Below are 17,566 nucleotides of genomic sequence, written 5' to 3' on the forward strand. Positions count from 1 at the left end.
ACATGAACTTTAGACCTTTACTACCAAGTAAAAGGAGAAGCAATGGGATGTCCCTTCGCCCCAGAGCTAGCGGTTCTTTTTATGGCCAAATATGAGGAAGAATTCATCTATAACGATAATCCATTTTTTCAATTCATTGGAAAATTGACTCGTTATATAGATGATATATTCATGGTATGGATTGACACTGAGGAAAATCTTGACAAGTTCCATCATTGGTTGAACGATCGAACTGAAGATATAAAATTCAGTATGAATTATTCAAAAATAAAGATTGCTTTCTTAGATGTCAAGATATATCCAGCTGAAAATGGATTGGTCACAACTCTATTCAAAAAGTCAACTGATCGAAATAAAGTGTTACATTTTTCAAGCAATCACCCTAGGAATTTAAAGGAGAACTTGCCCTATGGGCAATTCCTACGAGTGAGACGTAATTGCTTCTATAAAGATGAATATATGTTACACGCAATGAAACTGCTAGAAAATTTAAAAAGAAGAGGCTACCCCAAAAAATTGCTAAAAAGGGCCATGAAAAGAGCATGGTGGACCCCTCGAGAAGTTCTACTTGATAACAACAAAAACCACCACTGGAAAGGATAGTTTGCGTCTCAACATTTTGTCCAAACTCGAATGTTTTGAAGAAAGTCATCAATCAAAATTGGCATTTGATGAAGAATTTAGATCATTCTTTAAACCTCAATCCGCTCTTTGCCTTTAAAAAAGATTGCAGTATTGCAAATTAAATAGTACGTGCAGCGATGCCTTCAATAAAACAGAACACTCTAAGAGAATATGTAGGCCTTCCGCCAGTACTTGGCCATCACAAATGTGGAACTTGCATCTGTTGTGAGTCCACTGAAGAAGGAGTGTTGTTCACACATAATTCAATCTATTGGAAACACAAATCCTTTACTAATTGTAAAAGTAAATACGTGATATATGGGATCCGTTGCCCCTGCAATCTACTGTACATAGGAAAAACGAACCAAGAGATCAGAATAAGAATCTCCCAACATAAATCGAGAATCAATAACAATGTACAAACGGCGCCATTGGTTAATCATTGGAGAATTAACAACCATGTAATAAAAGATCTGAAATGGACAGTGATCTCCAAAGTAGAACAGGATGCGAGAGGAGGAGATTTAGAGTCTAAATTGTCAAGGAGAGAAGCGATGTTGATAGTTAAATTCAACACGGCATTAATGGATTGAATGAGCTTTCAGAACTTTACAATTTGGGGTAAGTTCATTTGCATATACATCACTAGTTCCCGTGATTGTCTTCAAGCCAAAAGTAATCCATCCATAAAGGCAAGCCGTATCTAACTGTGCAATAAAGTCTCATTCATTTTATAACTAAAAAAATGATCACGTTAAGAATGTCGATCGCAATTGGATCCGGCCATTAAACATGGACTTATTTTTCATTCATTTTTTAAATTAAAATATATATTTTTTTAAATATATTTCACACAGTTGATTTATTGGTCCCTCAAGCGAAAACGAAAAATAAACCTTTAAAAACTACAACTCCCGTGAGCACGTAGAACCAGGAAATACATGCCGTTAAATACCTACGTTGAGAAGCGTGAAAACAGCCGGCGGAAATGAGACCGCCGTACACAGCGAGAAAGAGGAACATCCGCTGGAGAAAGAATTAAGGTACGAGAATCAGACACAAACGTTACTAAAAATCGCCATGTATATCATGATGCAGAACCGGCTAAAGCTCTGTTTGTATTCTCATCGTTACAGCCGGTGACAAGATCATTATCATTCACCTTCAACACGGTTCCCTGATTAACCAAGGAGAACAACCTGAAATAGCATCTATGCTCTTTCAAGTAAGTCTTGGCAATAATAAATTGTAGAAGAGATGCCTCAAATAAATTTAATTAGGTCAAAATAGTAATACGATGTTTCTGTTTTTTAGAAATTGGAACATTAACGACTATGCTGAACTAAGAAAAGAAAATATAAAGAAACCTATAATGTAAGCAAGTTACGAGAGTTTTGGAGTGAATGAGTGTCGATATCTTGACTTGAAATTGCCATCTGACTCTGCCCCCTTTTTTGTTGTGGCATTGTGTTTCCAATATAGATTTGTTCTGCGTTATAGATCGGCTGATCTATCCACCGTTTGATTGAGGTAAGCCAAGTTGTGAACAATGGCTTAACATGCATTAAGAGGCTCTGGGCGTCCGGTGTCACTGAAAAAGTATTTTTGTTTTTAGTTTACAGGTCCTGATGAGAGCCCCGTGATTGGAGGGGGCTTGAAACGCGTAGACCTTTACTTTGGCCATAAGAATCGCGAATTTAGTGAAATTGTTAAATCTAGTGGTGACTTTGTTTAGCATACTTCTATGGCTTGTATAGAAGAGAAAAAAAAATGTTTTTAAAAATTATGTTCTTGAGAAGTGAGAGGATGTATGGTTTGAGTGTTTAGCTTGATGTGGGTAATGAATGAGTTTGGACAGAAACATATGAAAAAGTATGGATGGAGTGTTTAAAGAATATAAGTGTAATGTATATAAATTTGTAGTAATCACTAGGGGCCATATGTATCAACACATTTCCCCATAGACACAGAATGGGCAAAACCCTTTAATACATCTTGCCCTAGGTTTCCTTTTTGAAGACTCGACAAATCATTCATTGAAGGTGTGTCAAATTGAATAAAGGAAATGTATCGATTAATTAGACGGAAAGAGAGGTCTAAAGTTCATGTTGTTTTCTCTCAATATGTTCTCCCCAAAGGAGGGCATCTCTGGAGCCAAAGTTGCCATCTCTGCTTCAGAGCAGGGCCTGCAATGTAATCAATGGAGTGCTTTCCAATTGCTTGTATTCCAGTCCTCTCCTCTCGGGGCATTCCGCTACAGTCAGCCTGTCTCCCCTGTCCTCCTCACCGTTGTCTCCAGGACTGTGTGATTAGGGCCACTGTGTATCTCTTCAGCTTCTTGGGTGACAGCAGTCTTGTGGAAATAAGCATGGGCACAGCCGCGCTCCACCTGGGGGCTCCACCACGGCCTCTAGGTCACAGTAAATAAAGACCGCCCAGCATTGGCAGTCCCTCACCATGGCTCCTTAGTTGCTGCGTATGTCACTGCTCATGCGGAGGCCAGCTGTGGAGCTGCGGGCCGGGGAACCACAAGGCCAGTGGGTCATCAGGAATGTTGCACAACCCTAGCGCAGACGTAGAGCGGCTCACCTGTCATCAGTCAGCTTTGTGGGGCCTTTGGTCAGACCTCCAAGTGGTCTTGCAGCAGGTGGTGAGCTGGATTATGAAGGATGGCAGGGATGGTTGGGAGTGCACTCAAACTGCATCCGCCATCATGATCTGGCAATCCACACTCCCTAGATTTCTGCCAAATTTGGTGTAATTCTGTTAAGATGTTTTTTCTAAAATGCTTCTTAAACTTCCTAAGGGAAATAGCATGATGAAAAAGCATTTTGGGACACCCTTGTTCTTGCCTCCTGCTTGATGGATCAACCCAAAGCTTTCCAGGAAGGAGCTGCAATGGATGAAATTTATTTTTGGAATGTTTCGTGAAGCTTCCTCAAACGACACCAAAGTTAAATGGCAAAATCAAAAAAACATCTTCCTATGGAAACACTTGCGTGTCTACAAAGTGGCCACCACCACTGGGATAGATAGATGGATAGATAGATAGATAGATAGATAGATAGATAGATAGATAGATAGATAGATAGATAGATAGATAGATAGATAGATAGATAGATAGATAGATAGATAGATAGATAGATAGATAGATAGATAGATAGATAGATAGATAGATAGATAGATAGATAGATAGATAGATAGATAGATAGATAGATAGATAGATAGATAGATAGATAGATAGATAGATAGATAGACAGACAGACGGACGGACGGACGGACGGACGGACGGACGGACGGACGGACGGACGGACGGACGGACGGACGGACGGGCGGGCGGGCGGGCGGACGGACGGACCGACGGACGGACGGACGGACGGACGGACGGACAGACAGACAGACAGACAGACAGACAGACAGACAGACGGACAGACAGACATTATTCTGGCAGATATATTGTCCGTGTAGTTATGGTCAGGTAAGAGATATAAGGAAAAGCTTGTTTTCATAATATCTTTTGCAATATTTGATGAATCTACGTAAAGCTTTTCGAAACAAAAATGCATCCAGGTTGGGTTCTTATTGGCAAGTTTCTTTCAGCTCCATCATTCGGGGTCCATAATAAGGTGAAGGTCCGAAAAGGGACATTTCTCATTTTACAGTGGCGGCTGCTCCAGGAAGCAGCGGTAGGTGGCAGGGAGGAAAGGGGGGTTAAAAAACAATCACTTACCTGCCTACCAGCCACCTTTCCTCCGTCCTCTTCCTGGCTTCTTCTGTGCAAACAGGAGCAGGAAGCAGAAGGCACCCTGACACCCAGGCTCCCCTCAGCCAATCACTACACTGCAATGCAGCGTTGTGATTGGTCTGAGCGCCTTAGTTGGGCGCTCACCCTTAAAATGGGAGCCTGGGCATGTCCTCTACCCAGGCTGAAATGCAGCCTGGGTGGAGAACATGCAAAGTACTCATGACTGTTTGGAATCAGTCATTGCACACTCACAGACTGCCCACCACTCCTACCTCCTTCTCTAAGAGCAGAGCAGATCTGCTCCACCCTACCAAGACACCACAGCAGGAACAAATAAAATGCTAATAACATCAAAGTATTATCATTTTCTTTTTTCTTTTCATGCACTATTAAAAGTAGTGGGGCGACAAGCCTCCACCTTAGCGGAGGAGCTGCCATTGCCATTGAAGAGTGGTAGGAACGCTCTACTGATAGTGGGCGCACCTATCCTCCTGCAGCTGACAGACACCATGGTAAGCCACCTCCAAAGTGCACTTGTGCCTAAAGGTAGTAGGCTGCGGCTTCCAGCTGCTTGCTGCCGGCCACTGATTTCTTGCCGTTTTCGACGATCACTGATAGAGTGCTGATTATGCACCGCATCCCGCCCCTCTCTGCTTTTCTGCCCTCTGTGCCTCAGGGCAGTTTGTATCTGGCATTTGCGACCTTCCCCAACCTTTGGGCTCCCTGCTGAGCAAAGTCTGAGAAGTGAGTGCTGGAGGGTGGGGTTGTGCTGCCATTCTAGCAGCATTACCAAGAGGTTGACAGGGGTGGTTGGGGCCTCATATAGTACATTGATATTCTGACGCTCTGGGCAGGCGGTGTCAGCGAGGCAAAGATTTGGGCAACAGTTCGACACAGCCTCTGTTTCAGCATTGTCAGTTCCTAGCCATTTCTCCTCCGTAAGGTGGCCTCCGGTGTGGGTTGCAGCTGCGGGGAGCTCCATAGTTTAACTGAACTCTTGCTATCAACACCAACATCAGCACCACTCTGCACCCAGCTACTGCAAATAAACATGTTTACAATCAACTGTAGTTATTGAAGAAATTTCAGTCACTGTGGGGTAACGTCCAGTGGATAGGATTTCCAACTGAACCTGCAGCAATGAAAATGCGCCGGCAAAAACAGCAGAAACATTATAAATCTGTCTCTGTCACCAGCAACAGCACAAATCTGCTATCTACGAGGGCCCAGGATCATCAGCTGTGGCAGCATTATCAGAGTGTAGGCTGGCATCTCCACTGGTCTCGCTGCAGGTCGCAGGACCTAAGTGAGCCTGTGGTTCAGGGAACAATTCTAATTAACAGCCTACCACATTTGCACTCCTTAAATAGTAGCCATCTGTTGTGATCCGAATAAAAACACAGGAGCATGCCAACAAAAGGACTCCATTCTTTCACATCAGTCACAGTCTGACTTACAAGGAAAATGCGAAGTGGGTCGCACACCGCTCGTCATACAAGCAAATAACCCCATAGGATTCTGGAGAATGTAGTGACAGCGGCGGGTACACCTATGCCACGAGTGTAAAGTTTAAAATGCCATCCCTGGACACGTGTTTCGAGGTAATTGCCTCTCGTCAGCAGGGAGCAGGACCGTATGCGGGGTGCCAAGTAGACTGCCAAAAAATAATATCAGGTATAGTACCTCTCAAGGCGCGCGGGTGCGGGATCCGGGCTCGTCAACCCAATAGCTCAGGGAGCTTTAAATACAAAATGCGAAGTGGGTCGCACACCGCTCGTCATACAAGCAAATAACCCCATAGGATTCTGGAGAATGTAGTGACAGCGGCGGGTACACCTATGCCACGAGTGTAAAGTTTAAAATGCCATCCCTGGACACGTGTTTCGAGGTAATTGCCTCTCGTCAGCAGGGAGCAGGACCGTATGCGGGGTGCCAAGTAGACTGCCAAAAAATAATATCAGGTATAGTACCTCTCAAGGCGCGCGGGTGCGGGATCCGGGCTCGTCAACCCAATAGCTCAGGGAGCTTTAAATACAAAATGCGAAGTGGGTCGCACACCGCTCGTCATACAAGCAGGTGTAGCAGTGTGCGACCAATCTGGTTTAACTTTATATTCAGGCTCCCTTGAGCCGGTGGAGTCGACGGACTCATGGTTACGCACCTGCGCGCTACGAGAGGTACTAGACCTGATACGATTTTAGCAGCTTACACAGCAACCCCACACATTTTCCTACTCCCTGCTGACGAGAGGCAACTACCTCGAAACACGTGTCCAGGGATGGCACACGCCACGCATACTTGCATTCACACTCGAGCATAGGTGTATCCGCCGACGCTGACCTTCAGGGACCATTTTCATTGGGGGAACACGCCTGGTAGGTGTAGCAGTGTGCGACCAATCTGGTTTAACTTTATATTCAGGCTCCCTTGAGCCGGTGGAGTCGACGGACTCATGGTTACGCACCTGCGCGCTACGAGAGGTACTAGACCTGATACGATTTTAGCAGCTTACACAGCAACCCCACACATTTTCCTACTCCCTGCTGACGAGAGGCAACTACCTCGAAACACGTGTCCAGGGATGGCACACGCCACGCATACTTGCATTCACACTCGAGCATAGGTGTATCCGCCGACGCTGACCTTCAGGGACCATTTTCATTGGGGGAACACGCCTGGTAGGTGTAGCAGTGTGCGACCAATCTGGTTTAACTTTATATTCAGGCTCCCTTGAGCCGGTGGAGTCGACGGACTCATGGTTACGCACCTGCGCGCTACGAGAGGTACTAGACCTGATACGATTTTAGCAGCTTACACAGCAACCCCACACATTTTCCTACTCCCTGCTGACGAGAGGCAACTACCTCGAAACACGTGTCCAGGGATGGCACACGCCACGCATACTTACATTCACACTCGAGCATAGGTGTATCCGCCGACGCTGACCTTCAGGGACCATTTTCATTGGGGGAACACGCCTGGTAGGTGTAGCAGTGTGCGACCAATCTGGTTTAACTTTATATTCAGGCTCCCTTGAGCCGGTGGAGTCGACGGACTCATGGTTACGCACCTGCGCGCTACGAGAGGTACTAGACCTGATACGATTTTAGCAGCTTACACAGCAACCCCACACATTTTCCTACTCCCTGCTGACGAGAGGCAACTACCTCGAAACACGTGTCCAGGGATGGCACACGCCACGCATACTTGCATTCACACTCGAGCATAGGTGTATCCGCCGACGCTGACCTTCAGGGACCATTTTCATTGGGGGAACACGCCTGGTAGGTGTAGCAGTGTGCGACCAATCTGGTTTAACTTTATATTCAGGCTCCCTTGAGCCGGTGGAGTCGACGGACTCATGGTTACGCACCTGCGCGCTACGAGAGGTACTAGACCTGATACGATTTTAGCAGCTTACACAGCAACCCCACACATTTTCCTACTCCCTGCTGACGAGAGGCAACTACCTCGAAACACGTGTCCAGGGATGGCACACGCCACGCATACTTGCATTCACACTCGAGCATAGGTGTATCCGCCGACGCTGACCTTCAGGGACCATTTTCATTGGGGGAACACGCCTGGTAGGTGTAGCAGTGTGCGACCAATCTGGTTTAACTTTATATTCAGGCTCCCTTGAGCCGGTGGAGTCGACGGACTCATGGTTACGCACCTGCGCGCTACGAGAGGTACTAGACCTGATACGATTTTAGCAGCTTACACAGCAACCCCACACATTTTCCTACTCCCTGCTGACGAGAGGCAACTACCTCGAAACACGTGTCCAGGGATGGCACACGCCACGCATACTTGCATTCACACTCGAGCATAGGTGTATCCGCCGACGCTGACCTTCAGGGACCATTTTCATTGGGGGAACACGCCTGGTAGGTGTAGCAGTGTGCGACCAATCTGGTTTAACTTTATATTCAGGCTCCCTTGAGCCGGTGGAGTCGACGGACTCATGGTTACGCACCTGCGCGCTACGAGAGGTACTAGACCTGATACGATTTTAGCAGCTTACACAGCAACCCCACACATTTTCCTACTCCCTGCTGACGAGAGGCAACTACCTCGAAACACGTGTCCAGGGATGGCACACGCCACGCATACTTGCATTCACACTCGAGCATAGGTGTATCCGCCGACGCTGACCTTCAGGGACCATTTTCATTGGGGGAACACGCCTGGTAGGTGTAGCAGTGTGCGACCAATCTGGTTTAACTTTATATTCAGGCTCCCTTGAGCCGGTGGAGTCGACGGACTCATGGTTACGCACCTGCGCGCTACGAGAGGTACTAGACCTGATACGATTTTAGCAGCTTACACAGCAACCCCACACATTTTCCTACTCCCTGCTGACGAGAGGCAACTACCTCGAAACACGTGTCCAGGGATGGCACACGCCACGCATACTTGCATTCACACTCGAGCATAGGTGTATCCGCCGACGCTGACCTTCAGGGACCATTTTCATTGGGGGAACACGCCTGGTAGGTGTAGCAGTGTGCGACCAATCTGGTTTAACTTTATATTCAGGCTCCCTTGAGCCGGTGGAGTCGACGGACTCATGGTTACGCACCTGCGCGCTACGAGAGGTACTAGACCTGATACGATTTTAGCAGCTTACACAGCAACCCCACACATTTTCCTACTCCCTGCTGACGAGAGGCAACTACCTCGAAACACGTGTCCAGGGATGGCACACGCCACGCATACTTGCATTCACACTCGAGCATAGGTGTATCCGCCGACGCTGACCTTCAGGGACCATTTTCATTGGGGGAACACGCCTGGTAGGTGTAGCAGTGTGCGACCAATCTGGTTTAACTTTATATTCAGGCTCCCTTGAGCCGGTGGAGTCGACGGACTCATGGTTACGCACCTGCGCGCTACGAGAGGTACTAGACCTGATACGATTTTAGCAGCTTACACAGCAACCCCACACATTTTCCTACTCCCTGCTGACGAGAGGCAACTACCTCGAAACACGTGTCCAGGGATGGCACACGCCACGCATACTTGCATTCACACTCGAGCATAGGTGTATCCGCCGACGCTGACCTTCAGGGACCATTTTCATTGGGGGAACACGCCTGGTAGGTGTAGCAGTGTGCGACCAATCTGGTTTAACTTTATATTCAGGCTCCCTTGAGCCGGTGGAGTCGACGGACTCATGGTTACGCACCTGCGCGCTACGAGAGGTACTAGACCTGATACGATTTTAGCAGCTTACACAGCAACCCCACACATTTTCCTACTCCCTGCTGACGAGAGGCAACTACCTCGAAACACGTGTCCAGGGATGGCACACGCCACGCATACTTGCATTCACACTCGAGCATAGGTGTATCCGCCGACGCTGACCTTCAGGGACCATTTTCATTGGGGGAACACGCCTGGTAGGTGTAGCAGTGTGCGACCAATCTGGTTTAACTTTATATTCAGGCTCCCTTGAGCCGGTGGAGTCGACGGACTCATGGTTACGCACCTGCGCGCTACGAGAGGTACTAGACCTGATACGATTTTAGCAGCTTACACAGCAACCCCACACATTTTCCTACTCCCTGCTGACGAGAGGCAACTACCTCGAAACACGTGTCCAGGGATGGCACACGCCACGCATACTTGCATTCACACTCGAGCATAGGTGTATCCGCCGACGCTGACCTTCAGGGACCATTTTCATTGGGGGAACACGCCTGGTAGGTGTAGCAGTGTGCGACCAATCTGGTTTAACTTTATATTCAGGCTCCCTTGAGCCGGTGGAGTCGACGGACTCATGGTTACGCACCTGCGCGCTACGAGAGGTACTAGACCTGATACGATTTTAGCAGCTTACACAGCAACCCCACACATTTTCCTACTCCCTGCTGACGAGAGGCAACTACCTCGAAACACGTGTCCAGGGATGGCACACGCCACGCATACTTGCATTCACACTCGAGCATAGGTGTATCCGCCGACGCTGACCTTCAGGGACCATTTTCATTGGGGGAACACGCCTGGTAGGTGTAGCAGTGTGCGACCAATCTGGTTTAACTTTATATTCAGGCTCCCTTGAGCCGGTGGAGTCGACGGACTCATGGTTACGCACCTGCGCGCTACGAGAGGTACTAGACCTGATACGATTTTAGCAGCTTACACAGCAACCCCACACATTTTCCTACTCCCTGCTGACGAGAGGCAACTACCTCGAAACACGTGTCCAGGGATGGCACACGCCACGCATACTTGCATTCACACTCGAGCATAGGTGTATCCGCCGACGCTGACCTTCAGGGACCATTTTCATTGGGGGAACACGCCTGGTAGGTGTAGCAGTGTGCGACCAATCTGGTTTAACTTTATATTCAGGCTCCCTTGAGCCGGTGGAGTCGACGGACTCATGGTTACGCACCTGCGCGCTACGAGAGGTACTAGACCTGATACGATTTTAGCAGCTTACACAGCAACCCCACACATTTTCCTACTCCCTGCTGACGAGAGGCAACTACCTCGAAACACGTGTCCAGGGATGGCACACGCCACGCATACTTGCATTCACACTCGAGCATAGGTGTATCCGCCGACGCTGACCTTCAGGGACCATTTTCATTGGGGGAACACGCCTGGTAGGTGTAGCAGTGTGCGACCAATCTGGTTTAACTTTATATTCAGGCTCCCTTGAGCCGGTGGAGTCGACGGACTCATGGTTACGCACCTGCGCGCTACGAGAGGTACTAGACCTGATACGATTTTAGCAGCTTACACAGCAACCCCACACATTTTCCTACTCCCTGCTGACGAGAGGCAACTACCTCGAAACACGTGTCCAGGGATGGCACACGCCACGCATACTTGCATTCACACTCGAGCATAGGTGTATCCGCCGACGCTGACCTTCAGGGACCATTTTCATTGGGGGAACACGCCTGGTAGGTGTAGCAGTGTGCGACCAATCTGGTTTAACTTTATATTCAGGCTCCCTTGAGCCGGTGGAGTCGACGGACTCATGGTTACGCACCTGCGCGCTACGAGAGGTACTAGACCTGATACGATTTTAGCAGCTTACACAGCAACCCCACACATTTTCCTACTCCCTGCTGACGAGAGGCAACTACCTCGAAACACGTGTCCAGGGATGGCACACGCCACGCATACTTGCATTCACACTCGAGCATAGGTGTATCCGCCGACGCTGACCTTCAGGGACCATTTTCATTGGGGGAACACGCCTGGTAGGTGTAGCAGTGTGCGACCAATCTGGTTTAACTTTATATTCAGGCTCCCTTGAGCCGGTGGAGTCGACGGACTCATGGTTACGCACCTGCGCGCTACGAGAGGTACTAGACCTGATACGATTTTAGCAGCTTACACAGCAACCCCACACATTTTCCTACTCCCTGCTGACGAGAGGCAACTACCTCGAAACACGTGTCCAGGGATGGCACACGCCACGCATACTTGCATTCACACTCGAGCATAGGTGTATCCGCCGACGCTGACCTTCAGGGACCATTTTCATTGGGGGAACACGCCTGGTAGGTGTAGCAGTGTGCGACCAATCTGGTTTAACTTTATATTCAGGCTCCCTTGAGCCGGTGGAGTCGACGGACTCATGGTTACGCACCTGCGCGCTACGAGAGGTACTAGACCTGATACGATTTTAGCAGCTTACACAGCAACCCCACACATTTTCCTACTCCCTGCTGACGAGAGGCAACTACCTCGAAACACGTGTCCAGGGATGGCACACGCCACGCATACTTGCATTCACACTCGAGCATAGGTGTATCCGCCGACGCTGACCTTCAGGGACCATTTTCATTGGGGGAACACGCCTGGTAGGTGTAGCAGTGTGCGACCAATCTGGTTTGACTTACAAGGAAACCCTGACTGTTTAAAACAGAAAATGATCAGCATTTGGCTTATTACATCGCCAAAGCCTCTTAACCTGAAGGAGGTACAAGATAAAGACATAGTGCATCATTAGGATGGCGGGCGGACTTTGTGCGCCCGCCATCCTTATTGAAAACGGGACCGCCCGCCATATGTGCGGGTGTCCCGCGGGGGAGATTAGGATGCGCCAACCACACTGGTGGGTGCATCACGCATTTCCAACATTGCGGCGGGCGGTGCTTTCAGCAGCACCTGCCGCAATGGTAAAAATGCATGTTGTGCATTTGCATGCACAAAGTGGCCGGCACCGCGCGGTGCCTGCCACATTGTGCATGCAAATGTGTGCACCCCCGCAACGGGCCCCCTATTGAGAATTCCGCATGCCTTTGCCATGGAAAGGCTGCTCTCCGCCTGCATACTAATATGGATGGACACCGTCACCGTATTAAACCCTTTTCCGTGCGGTCAACTTGTCGACCGGGCAGAAAAGCGGCAGACGGTCTTTCCATCCACCGGGATCCCCCCCGCCATACTAATATGGCGGGGGGAAATGGGTGGCGGGCAGGGTAGGATGTAGGGCGGATCGCCATCGCCATGTGGGCGGTCGCGATCCGCCCTACATCCTAATGGGCCCCATAGTCCCCTTGCTCGAGCCAACTGAAGGGACCGATCAGCTCCAGCTTCTGAGACCATATTCAATCCTTAAATCTCCTACAAAGAGTATCTCAGTGCATTAACCATCATTTGTAACCCAGGCTGCAGTTCATTGAGTGTATACTAGATGTACCCATCTCCGGTTTCAAAAGTGACTCAATCTATAGGAGCGAAGAGTTTGAGGGGTCCACAACTGATACCTCTTTGACCCCTCTCAATAGATCCAAAACAAGACTACTGCCAAGTCAGTCTTGCCAATACAACGACACTTAACCCAGATATAATTGAACAAAATGAACTGGTGAGCACTTTGGACAACTTGGACTCACAATGTGATATTAATGGAATTGTTTCAAATGCAACACATACATCATCCTTCCCTGTGATAGAAAGAAGAGACAGAACTTCATCCTTGGTTAAACAAAAAGAACGACCAGAAGAGGCTCAAGACACCCCTCTAGCATATCCTGTGCATTCTGCTATGGGCGCCTACTTAACACTGTTCTGCACATGGAAAAAAGCGGCTAAATGAGGCAGAATCTTTTTCCCACTACACAATTCCCAGGACCAAGTTTCCAACAGTTCTACAATAATATCAGCATTTCCACAAAGGGGTAACAACACAATAGCACTTCCTGGAATGGCGAGAACTGCACGGGAACTAAAGAACCAAGACGAAATTTCGAGATCAAATGTAGTTCATTTTGAAACAGTTGAATCCAATCCGTTTCACTTATGCTCAATGCCTATGATGGGGAGTGTCCAAAAGAACTCTTTGAGACTTATATTGGTAAACGGCGAATGAATTAATTGAAAAAGTTTAATACACATGTATACAAAGGGGAGAATAGGGAATCATGTAATGTTGTTGCAAGTAATACATCTGGGAAGGAAAAAACATTTCCAATTTTCATGAATGTATCAAAAGCCCACTCAAAGGCATCTCAGTTGCCACCCAAACCTGCCAATGCTCTACCTGTGGCCGAATCTACTCTTCCCAAAGCAGGCACATATAGTTGTGATCTCAACAAAGTCCCATTTTACAGTAATGGGGTAACAGGAATTATATTAACCCCTGACTCACAACTGCTTTTAACAGTATTATCAGAAAAGCATGACATAAGTGAATCATCCATACAGGATATAACCCCCTTCGAGGAGCCTCAAAAACTCCAGGACTATATTACATATCTAAATATGGATATGGCAAAACAGTCACAGGGGAATATGACAGTACAACAGCGCCCAGAAGGACTTCACGGTATAGGATACCAAAGTTCAGATAACAGCGAGAACGTGACTCAAGCTCAGTAAATGGAGCACCAAGAACCTAAATCTCCCATAATGGATTTGCTATATAGGGTGGACGATAGTTTCTTACAATTAGTTAACAAGATCGGCACACCTACTTCAGTAGAGAGACACTTACTGGTTAAAAACAGTGGGCCTCATTTATGAGGTGTTGCCGTGGGGCAGCACTACAGCCCTTCCGAAGGAACAGCCACCAATCCAAATCGCTGGTAAGTCTTTGACAAATTATGGGGTATCTGATATCATCACAGTAAATAAGCCTCACTACAATTTAAACCAAGGTAATCAAAATCAACACACCTGCATTCAAAAAGAGAAGTGCAAACCAGAGTTAGTCAATCAAGAATTGGTTTTCACTCCTCTTTGTCAATCAAGCGGTCTTCAGGATGTTCTTAATAGGCTGAATCTGTTCAAAATAACAAGATCTTTTCCAGATCTCAATACAGTGACTTCAGCTGACCTCTTGTCGGTCTGTTTCTTTGTTTATGAAAACAGGTATGCGGAATCAATTGTCTACAGAGGAGATTGTGCATGAAATCTGCACCAGGGAAAAAAAGCAGGGGAATGAGGCATCTCATTAACTCAAGTGGACAAAGTGAAATATCCTCTCGAGGAGCAGCCTCATTCTCAAAAGAATAGACACAAGAGCTCAGTACTCCTAATGTTAGAACTGCTCATTTCAATGATGAACAACAACTCTTACAGATTTGCTCATGGAACATTGCATGTATTGTTCGTCACTCAAAAACCCCTAAATACGAACTCAATTCTTTTTTAAATAGGTTTCAAGTGATCTGTCTGCAAGAGTCTTGGGAAAATGATTCCTTTATTCTCCCCAATTTTATAACTTTTGAGAAAAAGGCCATAAAGGCCATATTTGGCTGTTCATCAGGTGGTCTACTTACTCTAATTAGCACACAATTCTGACTTAACTGATTGACATCTCGACTCTCTCCAATCAAATTTTGGCTGTACAGGTGATCAATGTCAGAAAATTATTGGATGAATTAGAACATCTTATTGAGTATTGCAAAGATTCCCTGTGCATCTTTAATGGTGACTTTGATGAAGACCTTCTCGAAGGACCAGATGAAGCTCTTTTAATTCCCCCGCTGATGGTTCAGAGAAAAATACAGAGTTATTCCAGGAAATGTAAACTTCTGCAAACCTTTATTGTAGAACTGGGGCTCCGTTGTCTCAACGGACGTTTTCAGAAACACCAACCCGCAAGAAAAAAAAATTGTCTCATCTAATGCAAGTTCTACAGTCGATTTCACCGTTATTTATCTTTCACACTTTCACTTGTGTAAAAACTATGAAGATATCCCAAGGGAGGAAAGCGACCATATCCAAAGACAATACCTCTAAAATCTGCTTTTTTTAGGTCAAGCCTAGACAGCACATGTGCTGTTCAAAGACCTAGAGCAAAGACGATACTGAGTGTAATTCCGCTTGCTGCTTGGGATTGGTTCACTCCTCCGCTACTCTTCTTTCCTGGCTCCTTATTGGTTACTTGTCCCGATACATCATTTCCAGCTTTGCCAAGCAGCACCAACCAACCAACTACAGCTTACTTACGCTGTAGCTGGTTAGTTCTTCCCTTAGGGACTACTTGGTTTATTTCCTGCTTGTGATTCCCCATGGTTCCCGCTTAATGGTATGCTGTCCACATTACTTGTACGTACACGCTGATTCATCTTGTGCTGTTGATCAGTTTTCTGTTTACATGATGCTTGTTTATTGTTGCGCTCTATCTTTTAAATACGCTCCATTACGCGCCCTCCCTCCTCAACTGCTCTGACGCCCGCGAAGCTGGCACTGTCTAAATTATAGAAATCTGCTTGGAAGCAGGCTTCCTCCTTTGTTCCCTCTCTCTCCCCCCCCATCTATGCCCTTCGTGTGGAATGACAAATGGAAGAGTGCACACACATAAGTGCACATGAAAAGGATTTAGGGTGCCCGTGGGGGGGGTGCTTCACGCCACAAGCATCGTCCGTGGGGCACCCTTTCAACCCTCTCAGCTCCCCCTCACTCCATGCGTGTAAAACACGGTTACTTCTGAGTGCCCGGCGTGTGCACTGCTCCATGTGCTTGTTTATTTTACATTTTTTTCTTTCTCACTGTTTCTTCAGATCTCTAATTTTTCTTTCTTTTTTCCATGTCTTTCGTATATTTTTCACTTCAAAACCCTAAGCTTTCTACTTGTTTTTAATATCTATCAGCGTTCCTCCGTGTTTCTTTTCTTCCCTGTGATAATACTATGTTCCATTCATGCACAAGGCCCCTTTGCTGTACTGTCTGTGCACATCGGTCTTTGCTGCCTGCGTCTGCACCCCGTCTCGTGACGTGCAGATGGCGGCGCCCTACAGGGGGCTCGCAGAATCTGCCCCTAGGGGTGGCATTACTTTCATATGAAAGACTTGGCACCTCGGCTGAGACCCGAGGAGAGGCGCCAATGACCAGTTACTGCCACCCATTGTAAAGCAAGGAGCAGAGTTTACAACTCCCTTATGTGGGGGCGGGTGCGGTGGGGGTGACTTAGTAGCATGTTGTGGTACATGCTCGTGGTGGGACATTTCTGTTGGTTCTGCATGGGCTGTACACTTCCGGTTACACTTTGAAAATATTCAGCTGCACTACTACCAATTTCACCTCTCAACCTCTAAACCCCACACACATTTACTCACACAGACATTTTGAACTTTTTCTCAAGATGTCTATCACACACATTCTCACGCACACGTTCTTTCAAAAACACGCACCAAAGTTCTCTCACGCACAAATTTCTCTCACACATTTCTCTCTCACACATGCTTTCAGACGTGCTCCCTTCTCTCACAGGCACGGTTTAACACTCTCTCTCGCTCGGACTCGCCCTCCCTCACGCACACTCTCAGTTTGCCCTATCTGATGCGTCTCATCCCGTGTGACCTTGGATATATGGAACAGGTGCAGCACAGGGGCTGCTTCAATTAACAGCGTAATTCATATTACAGTTGCACTCTGGACATATTAGGAGTGGAATGACAGGATAAACTTTAGCAGATGGTAAAAGTGCAGAATATCCATCAGGGTATAGAAAATGTACAGCTGTCAAACACAGTACTAATACAGTTGCACTCTGTACATATTAGGAGTGGAATGACAGGGTGAACTTTAGCTGGTGGTAAAAGTGCAGCATATCCATCAGGGTATAGAAAATGTATGTCTGTCTAACACAGTACTAATACAGTTGCACTCTGTACATATTAGGAGTGGAATGACAGGGTGAACTTTAGCTGGTGGTAAAAGTGCAGCATATCCATCAGGGTATAGAAAATGTATGTCTGTCTAACACAGTACTAATAC

At 47.1% G+C, this 17,566-nt stretch overlaps 1 long non-coding RNA gene across 1 annotated transcript; it reads left to right on the top strand.

Moving 5' to 3' along the window:
- The first annotated feature begins 1,611 nt into the window (after window positions 1–1,611).
- On the top strand, window positions 1,612–2,145 carry LOC146817871 (uncharacterized). The gene is made up of 4 exons (XR_014962591.1): window positions 1,612–1,667; window positions 1,761–1,849; window positions 1,939–1,998; window positions 2,107–2,145. It is a non-coding gene; the product is annotated as an uncharacterized LOC146817871 (long non-coding RNA).
- Window positions 2,146–17,566: the final 15,421 nt, after the last annotated feature.

Source organism: Triturus cristatus, chromosome 6 (assembly GCF_964204655.1).
Source record: "Triturus cristatus chromosome 6, aTriCri1.1, whole genome shotgun sequence".
Taxonomy (NCBI): Eukaryota; Metazoa; Chordata; class Amphibia; order Caudata; family Salamandridae; genus Triturus; species Triturus cristatus.